Source organism: Heteronotia binoei, chromosome 8, assembly GCF_032191835.1.
Source record: "Heteronotia binoei isolate CCM8104 ecotype False Entrance Well chromosome 8, APGP_CSIRO_Hbin_v1, whole genome shotgun sequence".
Lineage (NCBI taxonomy): Eukaryota > Metazoa > Chordata > Lepidosauria > Squamata > Gekkonidae > Heteronotia > Heteronotia binoei.
In genome coordinates, this window is record NC_083230.1 from 19,513,262 (window position 1) to 19,527,021 (window position 13,760).

At 48.0% G+C, this 13,760-nt stretch overlaps 1 non-coding gene across 1 annotated transcript; it reads left to right on the top strand.

Annotated features, from left to right (window-relative positions):
- The first annotated feature begins 3,154 nt into the window (after positions 1–3,154).
- Positions 3,155–3,225, top strand: TRNAP-UGG (transfer RNA proline (anticodon UGG)). The gene has a single exon. It is a non-coding gene; the product is annotated as a tRNA-Pro (tRNA).
- Positions 3,226–13,760: the final 10,535 nt, after the last annotated feature.

Consider the following 13,760-nt stretch of genomic DNA (forward strand, 5'->3'; position numbering starts at 1 on the left):
GGTGATGACGGTATAAAACCCACGATTCAGAGCCGTAGATGAGGGTTGTCATCACAACCGCTTTGTAAACATTGATCTTTGTGCCTTTTTTCAGATGTTTGTTGCTCCACACGCAGTCGGCCAAATGCACGGTTTGCCTTTGCCAGTCTATTGTCAATCTCCTTGTCGATCTTGGCGTCTGAGGAGATGATACACCCCAGGTAGCTGAACTGCTGGACTGTCTTCAAAACTGATTCACCCACAGTGATGCAAGGAGGGTGATAATCTTCCTGGAGTGCAGGCTGGTGGAGAACTTCTGTCTTCTTCAGACTAACTTCTAGGCCGAATAGCTTAGCAGCCTCTGCAAAGCAGGACATCATATGCCGCAGAGCTGATACCGAGTGGGAGACAAGTGCAGCATCAGAGAATCAGAGAAGCATCAGAGCTCAGAGAATAATCATGTAAAAACAAACACAACAATAAAAAAAAGATGTGTTTGAAGTCATCCATGATAAAATAACTTAAATAATATTGAGTTTGAGCTCAGTCCTGGGTTTGAGTTCACATTTTTATACCTTTGAATTTCAATTTTCACCAGAACTGACAGAACTTTTGTCAGGGAATCCCTTCCACTCTGGTCACTGTGAGCAGCAGTGGAAGATTTTTTAAAAAAATGTTACACCAGGTGTGGCAACATGTCTTTTCTGGTTAAAAAAAGGGACACAAGGGAAGTCTAAAAAATCACTGAAAACTCTGTGATTTAACAATCGAGTTCCAGCAATTCCTACAGCAAAACTTCATCACGTCAAGGGTGCCTCTAGGAATTGCCCGAAACTATATAGTAAAACTGTAGTGTGATTTCTAGAGCTGTCTATGTCACTTCCTTATTTAACAAGTGCCACAGCACCCCCATCCTCATCCACCGCCTTCTTGCTACCTAGCAACCCTAACTTTAAATTATCTCAAAATGCATTAATTCAACTGTTTCAGCAGCTGCCCATGCAATGAAGTAAAGCATTATGTATCAAATGCATAATGGAAATTCTAAAAACCAGATATCATCCCAGATACTGAACAATCTGGTGTCCCCCTGCTGAGACAGCAAGGTGCAAATCGTTGGAGCATGTTAAAAATAAACACTACCGAGCAGGGGTGGAATTCTAGCAGGAGATCCTTTGCATTTTAGGCCACACACCCCTGATGCAGCCAATCCTCCAAGAACTTACAAAAAAGAGCCTTGTAAGCTCTTGGAGGATTGGCTACATCAGGGGGCATGGCCTAATATGCAAAGGAGCTCCTGCTAGAATTCCACCCCTGCTACTGAGAAGCTGGAACTAGATGGGACTTTTTATGGAAGAAGACAATGTTGGGGGAGAATGAAGATTTGAGTAGTAAAGGTTTGGGAAATAACTGTGGGCTAGAAGGAAGGGAAGGGAGTGGGTAAGAAAACTTAACACAAGGATGAGGGCAGAAAACACACATTTTGTAGAGATTACAGAGGAGTGAATGATTCAGAATCATCAGTGAAGTCTTTGTCTGCAGTTCTGCCATGATCATATAAAAGAATAACAAATGTTTTGCTGTTTCTCCTCAAGAGCAGCTATTTTATTTCACAAATGTCAGGTCTGGCATAGCTAACTAAAAAGGAGAAAGTATGAAATAGGCCACTTCCTAGGCAGTAGACTAAATTGAAGCCTATGACAACCCCAAACTCTCTGCTCACAACCTGAGTTCAATCCTGATGGAAGCTGGGTTCAGGTAGCCAGCTTAAGTTTGACTCAGCCTTCCATCCTTCCAAGGTTGGTAAAATGAGTACCCAGCTTGCTGGAGGGAAAGTGTAGATGACTGGGGAAGGCAATGGCAAACCACCCCATAAGAAGTCTGCAGTGAAAACATCATGATGCAATGTCACCCCAGAGTTGGAAACAACTGGTGTTTGTACAGGGAACTACCTTTACCTTTTACTTTATGACAACTGAGGCAGATATTGGTATATGTAATGACTTCTTAGAAGCGTAAAACAAGGAAGTCTGCATTGACCTTTCGTTCTGACAACATGACAAAAATCAGACAAATAAAAGAGTCAACAGCATAGCACAGTCATGAACTAATCCTCAAGTGCTCCATGAAATAGAAAAAAATAAACTATAAGAATTCACATACCTGCACATGCCTCTTTTTATAATATTGCCACAGGCAAATCAAGACTCAGTTTGAATATGTTAAGGAACACTTGGCAGCAGTTACACACACATGCACAAACAAAGAAAAAAGAGTTGACTTAATTCAGATCACCTTTGGAATGTTAAATCATTCTTTCTTGTAAGCTGTCCAGAAAGTGTGCTTGTGTAATACTAGTATTATACAATAATACTTTTCTGAAGTTATGCCTAATGCCCTTGCATTTTCCAGCTCTCTCGTTGGCTTTGGTGCATACCACATCAGCCATTGGCCCATGAACCACCCCTCAAGACAACTTGCATGTCATTGGCTGGGTCTGCTCCTCTCCCTCACCCACAGGGAAAACTGCTAGACTGTGGCTGTTGCTAGGCTTTTGCTTCTGTCAGTAAAACACAACCAAGCTTGTTTCTCTCACTAAAAGGCAGGGGGAGAAGGCTTTTTCTAGGCCTCTTTTGGCACTTGATGGAGAACTCATTGGGTCCAGTCCTGACTAGGACTGCCAATTCCAAGTTGGAAACCACCATGAAATGATGGCCATGAGGACAGGGACAATAACAAAATCATTGCAAAAGGGATTAGGGTTGTTCCATGCCAGGCAGCTTCCTTTGATGGAGGTAGACATTGGACAACTTCATTCATTCAATCAATCAATCAATTAAACAAACAAACAAACAAACAAACAATCAGGTTTATTATGGTCAAAAGACCAGCAACACAACTCTTTCAGAAGTAAAAGTTATGCCTTTTCTGAATTACCTGTTGCTTCAAGGAGGTGGATGAAGCTGGGGTTGTCCCTTTCCTATGGTGAAGAGATGCTGTTTAGCTTCAGTTTCCAAAGCAAGATAAGGATTTGTCCACATGTGGCCATTGTCCATTCAAGAAGAATGGACAAAGGATTTCAGTTTTAAGGATCACCAAATTCGTTATCCCTGGGCACACTTCTCTTCACTGTTTCCTATGGGAGAAAACACATGTCTTCACATGTGTCGGGGAGGGACCATGGCTCAGTGGTAGAGCATCTGCTTTGGAAGCAGAAGGTCCCAGGTTCAATCCCCGGCATCTCCAACTAAAAAGGGTCCAGGCAAATAGGCATGAAAAACCTCAGCTTGAGACCCTGGAGAGCCGCTACCAGTCTGAGAAGACAATACTGACTTTGATGGACGAAGGGTCTGATTCAGTAGAAGGCAGCTTCATATGTTCACCCTGGGCATCCACTGAAGAGTTAACTTAATTATTTACTATTACTATTTAATGATCTCCTGGTGGCTGAGGTTTCTCTTTCATCTGAAAATGTTGCCCAGCTCAGAGCAGCAACAGGGGCCTTCAAAATTCCTTCTCTGGGGCTTGGCTGGGAGTACTCTCCTGATCTCTTGCAATGATCCCATTGAAAAGGAGAAATCAAGAGAAAATAAATCAGGAAAAAATCAGGAAAACCAAAGTAAAACAAAATGCCTGCAGGTGCTGGTGAGCACCTGAACATGAAAAACAACATGGATTTATTGTATGTATGGGGGTTGGGGGCTGTAATGCCTAAAAATCTCAGAATTAAGTTTGTTGTTTTGGAAATCATGGTAACAATCCAAAACAGTGATTTTGGTATATGTTTTTGGTTCAGGAATTTTGAGACACATACCCTACTGGTAAGCATAAGAAAGGTGTGTATATGCCCAAGCGAAGTGTTCACAACTGTGACTTGCCTGCCCAGGATGAGCTCAATGAGTTAATGGTCAGTCAGCTGATAGGTAGCACCCTGAAGCTCCCTGTTCATTACCTGTTCCATTCAAGACTCTTTTAATTTTATTCCTACACTCAAGAAGAAATGGTAGTCAGAAAATGCATGGCCAGTGGCTGGGGCTGATGGGAGATGTAGGCAAAAAACCTCTGGAGAGCTACCGTTGACCACCCCTGGAATATACCAAGACAAAGGTTATCAACTCTCAAGTAGGCCATGGAGTTCTCAAATTACAACTGATCTCCAGACTACAGTGAGCAGTCCTCCTGAAGAAATGGCTGCCTGGAAGGGCAGACTGCATGCCTTCACATCTCTGCTGAGCTCCAACCCCTCCCTAAGTCTGCCCTCCCCAGAGACTGCTCCCAAGTACAGGACCAGCATGTCCACTAGGTGACCTTAAGCCATCACCTAGGGCAGCAGCCCTTGGAGATGCCAAATTGGATGTCCTCCATGTAACTTGTGGTGGCAGGGGTAGAGGCAGGCAGGCAGCCAGCATGGGGAAAGACTGACTGCTGCTTGCTTCACCCAGTGCAGTGCCATCTGCCCAACCCGGCTGGAGCATGCTGAGGACATGGCTGGCCACTCTATCCATCCAGCCCTGTTTGGCTCCCTCATCGGCACAGCAGGAGCCAGGCGAGGAGGCACGCCAGAGGATGCTTGCCTGCCCACCTGCCTGCCTGGTGGGCAGTAGCTGGGGGCTGAGCCACGCAGGGCCAGGAGTTGCCAATAGGAGAGGGGGTGGCAGTGGTGGGACCCCAGCTTGCCTTTGCTCACAGGTGGGGGGAAGGAAGGGTGTGGTCTAGTTGGAGGGTGGAAGGGGCAGTGGGGCAGGAAGTTGGGGTGGGGGGCTGCCAGCAGAGGGGGTGGCCGGTGGGGTGGGGGCCTCACCTAGAGCATCAAAAAGCCTGGCATCGGCCCTGCCCAAGAATCTAGGAACTTCACAGGTAGGGATGGGAATCCTTAGTAATAACACCATAGCAATTGTAGGAATCCCACATTGGAATTTTAGGAATAAGACAATAAAAAAAAAAGCTCATCACAGCATCCTCAGGGATGGTCCTGTATTTCTGGTCGACTCATATTGGAGGATGTGGACAGGATCCTGGCTGCAGTGAAGCCCACCACTTGTCCCCCGGATCCCTGCCCATCCTGGTTTGTGAAAGCTTGCCGGGATGGTATCAGGGACTCTCTGGGTGACACTGTCAACTTGTCCCTGGCAACAGGGACATTCCCAGAGAAACTAAAGGAAGCAGTGATTCGTCCGCTTTTGAAAAAAAACCCATCTCTAGACCCTAGGGTACTGGCCAACTGCCGCCCAGTTTCGAATTTACCATTCCTGGGAAAGGTAGTTGAGAAAGCGGTGGCGGAGCAGTTGCAGGTCTTCCTGGATGAAACATCCACCCTGGGCCCTTTCCAGTCTGGTTTCCGCCCGAGCCATGGGACGGTATTAGTCACCCTCACAGAAGGCACCTCGACCAAGGCGGGTTGATGCTGCTGATTCTTCTTGATTTATCGGCAGTGTTTGACATGGTCGATTACGATTTTTTTATCCACCGCCTCGCCGTCGCCGGAGTACGGGGAGGTGGCCTTACAATGATTTTCCTCCTTTTTCCAGGGACCAAGATAAAGGGTGATGCTTGACAAGCAGACTTCCTTGTGGCAGCCACTTATATGTGGAGTGCTGTAGGGAGCTGTCCTCTTGCCAATATTATTTAACATCTATATGTGCCCCCTTGCCCAGATTGTCCGAGGTTTTGGGCTGGGATGTCACCGGTATGCTGATGACACCCAGCTTTATCTGTTGATGGGTGGTAGACCGTCCTGCACTCCTGATCATCTGTCCGAGGCATTAGGAGCTGTGGCTGGATGGTTATAGCAGAGCCGACTGATGTTAAATCCAGCTAAGATGGAGGTCCTGTGCCTGAGTCGAGGGGGGGTGGGTGGGTTCGTGCATCCAGCTCCCATCCTTGGATGGTGCTGTTTTGGTACTGGTTCAACAGGTAAAGAGCTTGGGAGTGATTCTGGGCACCTTCCTTTCTATGGAGGCCCAGGTCATGACAGTTGCCAGGTCTGCCTTTTTCTATCTATGGCAGATCAGGCAACAAGCACCGTATCTATCCCCTCAAGAGTTACCTACAGCGATCCATGCAATGGTCACTTCCAGGCTGGACTACTGTAACTTGCTCTACGCTGGCTTGCCCTTGAGGATGATCCAGAAACTGCAGCAGGTGCAGAGTGCGGCAGCTCACCTGCTGACTGCATCGCCTGTACAGGTGAGCATATGGCCGGCACTCCATGGTCTGCACTGGCTGCCTATAGAGTACTGAGTCTGTTTCAAGATCTTAGATTTGACTTTTAAAGCCTTGCATGGCCTGGGACCAACATACCTGTGGGACTGTCTCTCCCCATATATGCCCTAGTGGTTGCTTTGTCTTGCCTCTACCAGGGCTAGGGCTTTTTCAATCCTGGCCCCGACCTGGTGGAATTAGCTTCCTGTGGAGCCTTTTGTAGGGCCTGTAAAATGGAGCTATTCCGCAATGCTTTTGGATGAAGCAGCGGACGTCCATTTGTTAGATTGGTTGGCCTCCCCTGCTGTACCATCATGTTGTACCATCATCAGTGGGGACGGGAAGGAAGGAAGGAAGGAAGGAAGGAAGGAAGGAAGGAAGGAAGGAAGGAAGGAAGGAAGGAAGGAAGGAAGGAAGGAAGGAAGGAAGGAAGGAAGGAAGGAAGGAAGGAAGGAAGGAAGGAAGGAAAATAGATGGGGAGGAAGCAAGAAGTCAGAGGTGGAAAGAAAGCAACTTTAAATGCATTCTCCATGCCGCCAGCTGGCTTGGGTGGTGGGGGCTTTGAGAGGCACACAATATGTGTGAAAGTGCCATATGTGGCTCCTGAGCCACAGTTTGGCCACCCCTGTTATAAACATATGGAGTGAAAAAATTAAGGTTATGTCTAAGCCAAAATTTGACATGGGGAAAGCTATGATCTTCTGCACTATTTCTTTAAATGTGAGTAGAAGAAGAAGATATTGGATTTATATCCCACCCTCCACTCTGAAGAGTCTCAGAGCGGCTCACAATCTCCTTTCCCTTCTTCCCCCACAACAGTCACCCTGTGAGGTGGGTGGGGCTGGAGAGGGCTCTCCCAGCAGCTGCCCTTTCAAGGACAACCTCTGCCAGGGCTATGGTTGACCCAAGGCCATTCCAGCAGGTGCAAGTGGAGGAGTGGGGAATCAAACCCGGTTCTCCCAGATAAGAGTCCGCACACTTAACCACTACACCAAACAGTAGCAGCTGCAGGGTGGCCTGAATGTGATCAGGGGCATGGTGTGTGAATTTAATCCCTTCCCCCCAACCTTAAGTCAACCTCAGTCCCACTCAGTCATGTTGTGCATATGGTGCCCATAAATTTCCCCAATGAGCAAACTGCAGTTTCAGGGAGATGAAGAAAACAGGATAGAAGGAGGATTAAACTACAATCCATACACTCAGAGCATATTCTGAGTCCTAGTAGGGAGTGAATGTGACTTCTATTTGCACTTTAAAGGACAGTCCCCTCATGTCCCCATATGTCAAATACGATCTTCAGATTGCCACCTTCTGATTGTTCTTCATTGAAGGTAGTCTGCCTAGAATTTTTTTTCTGTGATTGCTCTCACTTTAAGGGACAGGCTTCTTAATAATGTAATAGGGGCACTTGGAAACTTTTAAGACATTCTTAGCAGGCTAATTTATTCACCAGAGTTTCTAATGAAGTGTAATGTGCAGACATTTTGTTAGACTTTATTAAATTGGGGTGGGGGGGAGGTATTGAGTTTACTGTTGTTTAATCATGTGAAGTAAACCAGCTTGAGGCAGGGATATAAATGTTTAAATATCCCCCCCTCCCAATATATATATATATATATATATATATATATATATATATATATATATATATATATATATATATATATATATGTGTGTGTGTGTGTGTGTGTGGAAAGAAGGGATATAAATGTTTAAATATCCCCTCCCCCCCCCAAAAAAACTGAGCTTAGTTCAGTGATGTCATGTCTAGATTGACCCTCATGCCCATGGCATGAAGGCTTCAGAAAATGATCATACTGTAAACTACACAAACTGTGTTCATACAAAATGAATCTCTACAGTACCGACATAATATTAGCTTTAGTTTCCCATTCCTGTATTTATTACTTGAACATTCCACTTACTTAATGTCATTGCTTCTTGATATTATAATATTCCTGTCGAAAGCACTTAAGAGCGTGTAAGAATGTCTGTGGAGATTTAGATCCAGTAGAATTCTAATCACTATTTTTACTCCAGAACATTTAGGCTTTTTCACCGAAATATAGAAGGGAGAAAAAAACACTTTTCTCTAGAGGGGTGCGGTTTGTAGTGAGTCAGCTAACATGCTGAATCAGAGACTGCACTTCTTTAGAAAACAGACTTGCCAAATAGAAACCAAGCTGAACTGCCTCAGTCATTTTTTTTTTTGGCTCCGCAAACTGGACTTGAAATGAGTCCCAAAGGTGAAGAAAAAGAGCAATTGAAGGGCCTTTTATAAGCCCTAAACAGCTGAAAGATACTATCATGAAACTGTAGAAATTTTAGTTAATCTTAACTTCACATGTAACCTTATCATTGTTGGGTGCAATATAATTTTGCTGTGTACATTGCCAGTGGGACATAACCATGATACATTTGTGCTTTATTAGATAATCTGGGCAAATCATTTTTAATAACTAAATGAGAATCCATTTACCAAAGTAAATACAGGAGAACACTTTTCTTGCTACTTCAGTGAACACAGCAATTATAAGAATGAAGAATAACTATAAAAATGAAGCACAGCAATTGTAAGAATGAAGAACACAGCAATTATAAGAATGTTGCATCCCCCCCCCCCAAGTCAGAATGAAGAGGCTGACAAAGTGTGTTGGATAAACCGGGCTGCTTTATTTAAAACAACTTGAATGAACTAGAATGGCAAGGGGTATGGCCTAACAGGACAAGCCCTGGGGTCAGCTCCATGACCCCGCCTTGTCCTGGGAGGGTGAGCCACCCTACCCCCAGCACGAGCCCAATATATTCTGGCTGATGCTGGGCAGCCAGGCCCAAACTCCACCTCCACCTAAACCAGCACCAATCCCTCTGGAAAGATCCATCCCAGTGAAGCTTTGTCGTGATCTGAACTCCAGCATTGAGCCGTAAAGCCCATCTCCACCTCCACCTAAACCAGCACCAATCCCGCTGGAAAGATCCATCCCAGTGAGGCTTTGTCGTGATCTGAACTCCCAGCATTGAGCCGTAAAGCCCATCTGCAGTTCATACAGACCACCAGCACCTACTGGTGCTGAGCCATAGGTGCTCCCTTAAAACACTGTGGCCCATACCTCAACCTGCCACCGCCAAATGCCAAGTCTCTGCTTAGGCATTAACGCCCACCAGATGGCCCAGAGCCGACCACACCCCCTGCCGTAGCTCATCCAAAAAGGCCCGGTTGCCCAACTCTGATAAATGAACCCCATCTGGCCTATACAAGTCGGCATTCTCGACTCGTATGGCCAGAAGGGGAAGGAATATCCCTAAGCCCCCTTCCATGGCCTTTTGCAAGACCTGGTTGGCCTTGCGTCTAGCGCGTTCTATCCCCCCGGGAGACAGGGCGGACCGCAAGACCCTGTGTGGCAAAATTGCTGACCACACCAGAATAACTCCTGGCCATCTTCGCTTAATGGCCTGAAGATCCTCCTGCGCCTGCAATGAAAGGGCCTTCCCCTTCATAAATCCCAGGTCATTACCACCCAGGTGGATGACCAGGATGTGCAGAGGAGGCGCCCTCCTCCCACGGAACAGCAGTAGCATGATCCCCAGCCAACCCAGGCCACGGTGACCCAGCCACTCCACCGTTGCCCACTTGCTGAGACCCAGCTGGGTACCAACTGGCGATCTCCTGGCCTGATGGGCTGCCCAGAACACCATATTGTGCCTGCAGATGAGGATCCGACGCCTCTCCCTACGAGTCACAGCACCTGAAAAACAGAAAAATGTCACCACCCATAATATATGCCAACGGGCACAAACTACTAATCTGTCCCCACGCACTCACTAAGTGACCAACAGGCACACATACGATTTGAAGGCTGCTGACCGCCACTGGCCAATCCACTGTATAGTGGGGGGGGGGTATAGCCCATAGACGCTGCTGTGGATGCGGCTCCAATTCGGAACGAATGTGTTCCAAATTTGACACCCCCTAACCCCAACTCAGTCAATGCCCTGCCTGTCACCGCCCAAAATTGATATTTTGTAAGGGGGGGAACCCTCGGTATGGCGAAACAAGGGGCCATCACCCTCCCCCCTGAGCTGTAAATACTGCTCCAGGGCCTTGACTGGGCACAACTCTGGTGATGCACATTGTCCGATTGTAATAACCGTGCCCCTCTGATGCTGGTCCGTTTTGGACCGCCTTACCATCAGCCAAACTTGCCCCCCTACAAATTTGACATCACTGGCATGCAGCACTCGGTCAGAATTGTCTTTCTTTGACTGCACCACCAACTCGCTGATCCGAAGAACCCCGAAAAAGGCAACCAAAGAGGCGGCATGAAACAGAGAGGCCTCAAAGAAAGACACACATATGCTGGGCCAAAACTTATAAAGTCCCTTCAGCACTGAAGGGGATATGGGTTGCTGGGCATCTGCCCGTGGCCCACGTTCTCTTGCCCAACCCTCCAGCATTTTCCTGACTCTAAAATCACCTGTGCCTTCAGGAAGGCCCTAAGCTTTACTAATAAAGGAAAGTGCTGCTAATTGACCCTTAATTGACTTCAGCCCTAACCCTCTATCTTTCTGGTAAATGCAAAATTGCAGAATGTGAGCCACAGGGACTGGCCAGCTATCTGGAAGTCCAGCAGCTCCCCTAAAAACCCGAAACTGCCGGTCTGTCCTTTCATAGGCTTTTCGGGTACTCGATGCCAAAGCTAATTGAATTGCCCTACCGGCTTCAGCCTCCCAAGCTGCCAAAGTTCCTGAGACATTCATGCTGGCTGCCGGTCCGCTTCCTAAGCAAGTTGGCGAAAACGCTCGATCTGTTGGCAAGATAGAGCGTCTGCCACCCCATTGCACACTCCTGGAACATGCCTTGCAAGAAAAAGAATGTTCAACCGGAGGCATCGCAATGTAAAAGCTCGCACCAAATTCATAACCAATGTTGATTTGGATGACAAGGAGTTGATGACATGTACAACAGCCATGTTATCACACCAGAAATGGACCGTATGATTGGCCAGCTGCTCCCCCCAAAGCCAAATGGCTACTACAATGGAAAAGAACTCCAAAAAGGTGAGGTCACAGCAGAGCCTACTGGCCAACCACACTGCGGGCCACTGCTCCGCACATCAGTGTCCCCGAAAATATACTCCGAATCCGGTAGTGCCCGCTGCATCCGAAGATAACTGGAGCTCAGCTTCGATCTTTAAATCCTCCCACCAAAATAAAATTCCATTGAAGGATTCCAGAAATTCCGCCCACACCTCTAGATTCCTCCGCATGCCTGCGGTCACTCGGACTCTATGGTGAGGAAGCCGCAGGGACCCCATGGTGTCACATAGCCGCCTCAAGAAGGCCCTCCCCAGGGCCACAACCTTGCACTCAAAGTTGAGATGCCCCACAACCTGCTGGAGCTCAAGCAGCAACAGCTTGTACTGCTTCTTAAGAGAAGCTAGTCGAGCTCTAATACCCACCACTTTATCCACCGGCAGTTGTGAAGCTTGCTGCGTGGTATCCAGTTCAATGCCTTAAAATGTGAGCACCGAGCTAGGGCCCTCTGTCTTTTCGTGAGCCAGTGGCATCCCAAGCTGCCACACCAGGTCCTCAAATGACCACAATAACCTGGCACATTGCCCGGACCCCACAGGGCCAACGAAAAGGTAGTCATCCAGGTACTGCACTGTATCACTGAGCCCCAACCTGGCCCGAAACGCCCATTCCATAAAGGAACTAAACCGCTCAAAAGCAGCACAGGACACTGAGCAACCCATGGGTAAGGCCCTGTCCATATAATACTTCCCTTCAAAATTAAAGCCCAGCAGATCAAAATCCTCCGGGTGTACCGGCAAGAGGTGAAATGCTGACTTAATGTCGTATTTCGCCATTTCAGCCCCAACACCACAACCCCGCACCACCTTGACCGCTTGGTCAAATGAAGTATACCAAACCGAACAGAGAACGTCCGGAATGGAATCGTTCACTGATCCTCCCCTGGGATAGGACAAGTGGTGTATCAAACGGTATTCCCCTGGTGCTTTTTTAGGCACCACCCCCAAGGGGGATACCTGTAAAGTGGGTACTGGCAGAGCCTCAAAGGGGCCTAGTACCCTCCCCTCCGCACACTCCTTGGCTATTTTTGCCCTTACAACATGTTCCATTCCTAATACGGAATGGAGGTTAAGGGCCAAAGAAGGTACCCTCGATCCCTGGTACAGAATCCAAAATCCATAGGAAAAGCCTTTCAATAAATATGCCCTATCGGCCACCAGGGGCTAATCGCCCAGCAACCTCCTAAGTACCTGCAGTCGTATGGGACTGGGTCCCTTTTCCAGGTGGCTGCTGGTTACCCCCTCCCCCAAGGCGTTTAGCACCCGCCTTGGGTTTAGATCTACTGCACGCTGAAAAGGCATGTGCCCCCTGCATATCGGGCACTCATGCTTAAATTTACAGGCCTTCCTGGAACACAAGCCCTTGGATGTGAATTCCCAACATAACAGCCGGGGTTGAACCGACTGGCCCGCCATACTGCGGGCACCTGAACCACTCTGTTGCTTGTGTACCAAGTGTCCACTATTCACACTATCGCCTAGATTAGGCTTTGCCAGGGACATCAACTGCAGCCAGAGCTGCTGATTAATCTGGTTCCAAGTCAGCCCTGGGTTGACTGCGGCCCTCATCCTGAAGGCCTCATCATACTGCAACCAAGCCACACCAACGAAATCAGTGTATGCACGTTACACTATGTCGCAATACTGAAAAAGTGCAGCCGCCCAAAACGGCTGCGCCCTTGCTACAACCCTCCCATAGATCAAGAAGCCTGGAAGCCAATTGGCCCAAGTCCTGTCTACTTTTCTCTGCTTTAGTTTTTCCTTCTCCTTATCATCCAGGTCCTCCTTATCCTTCTTTTCCAGTTCTCTAAAGAGGAGACTGAAAACGTCCATGTATTGACCCCTCAAAATCTTATCCCGTGTAGCCTCCGACAGATGATCCCCCAATGGCAGTGCTGTGCCCCCATACGGAAGCACTTGAAAAGGTATGGACCCGTAAGGATTCAGGGGGTAGCTCCACATACCCCACGGATAACCTGGCCACCCCCCATGCATCAGGAACTGTCGTTGCCTTCCCCACGGCAGCATGCCTGGAGCAGCCTGTGAACCAGGGGCACTTTGCGAAGTTGCTGAAGCAGCTGCCTGCAAAGAAGCCTGTGAAGCAGAACCTGAACAACTCTGGCCTTGTGGCGATATACAAGGAGTGCCCCAAGCCCATGACGGCCCAGCCAGACTCTGGGGTGCCAAAGGCCCAGCCTGCCCTGGCATTACTGCTGCCCCACCCAGCGTACTTGGGGGTACCGTTGGTTGTGAGAGGCCCCAAGGACCCCAAGGCCACGTCTGAGGCTGGTGTTGCAATGAGGGCTTACCAACATCCCCCGAGGAGGTAACTGCCACTGCCACAGCCAGAGCCGGATGCCCGACTTCATCCACTGCCCCATGAGCCAGGGGCTCTCCACCGGGCAACTCTCCTGTATCAGTGCCATCTTCCTGTTCCGATTCGTGCCTCATGTCCACACCGACCGCTCCGCCCTGTAATGCAGAAAG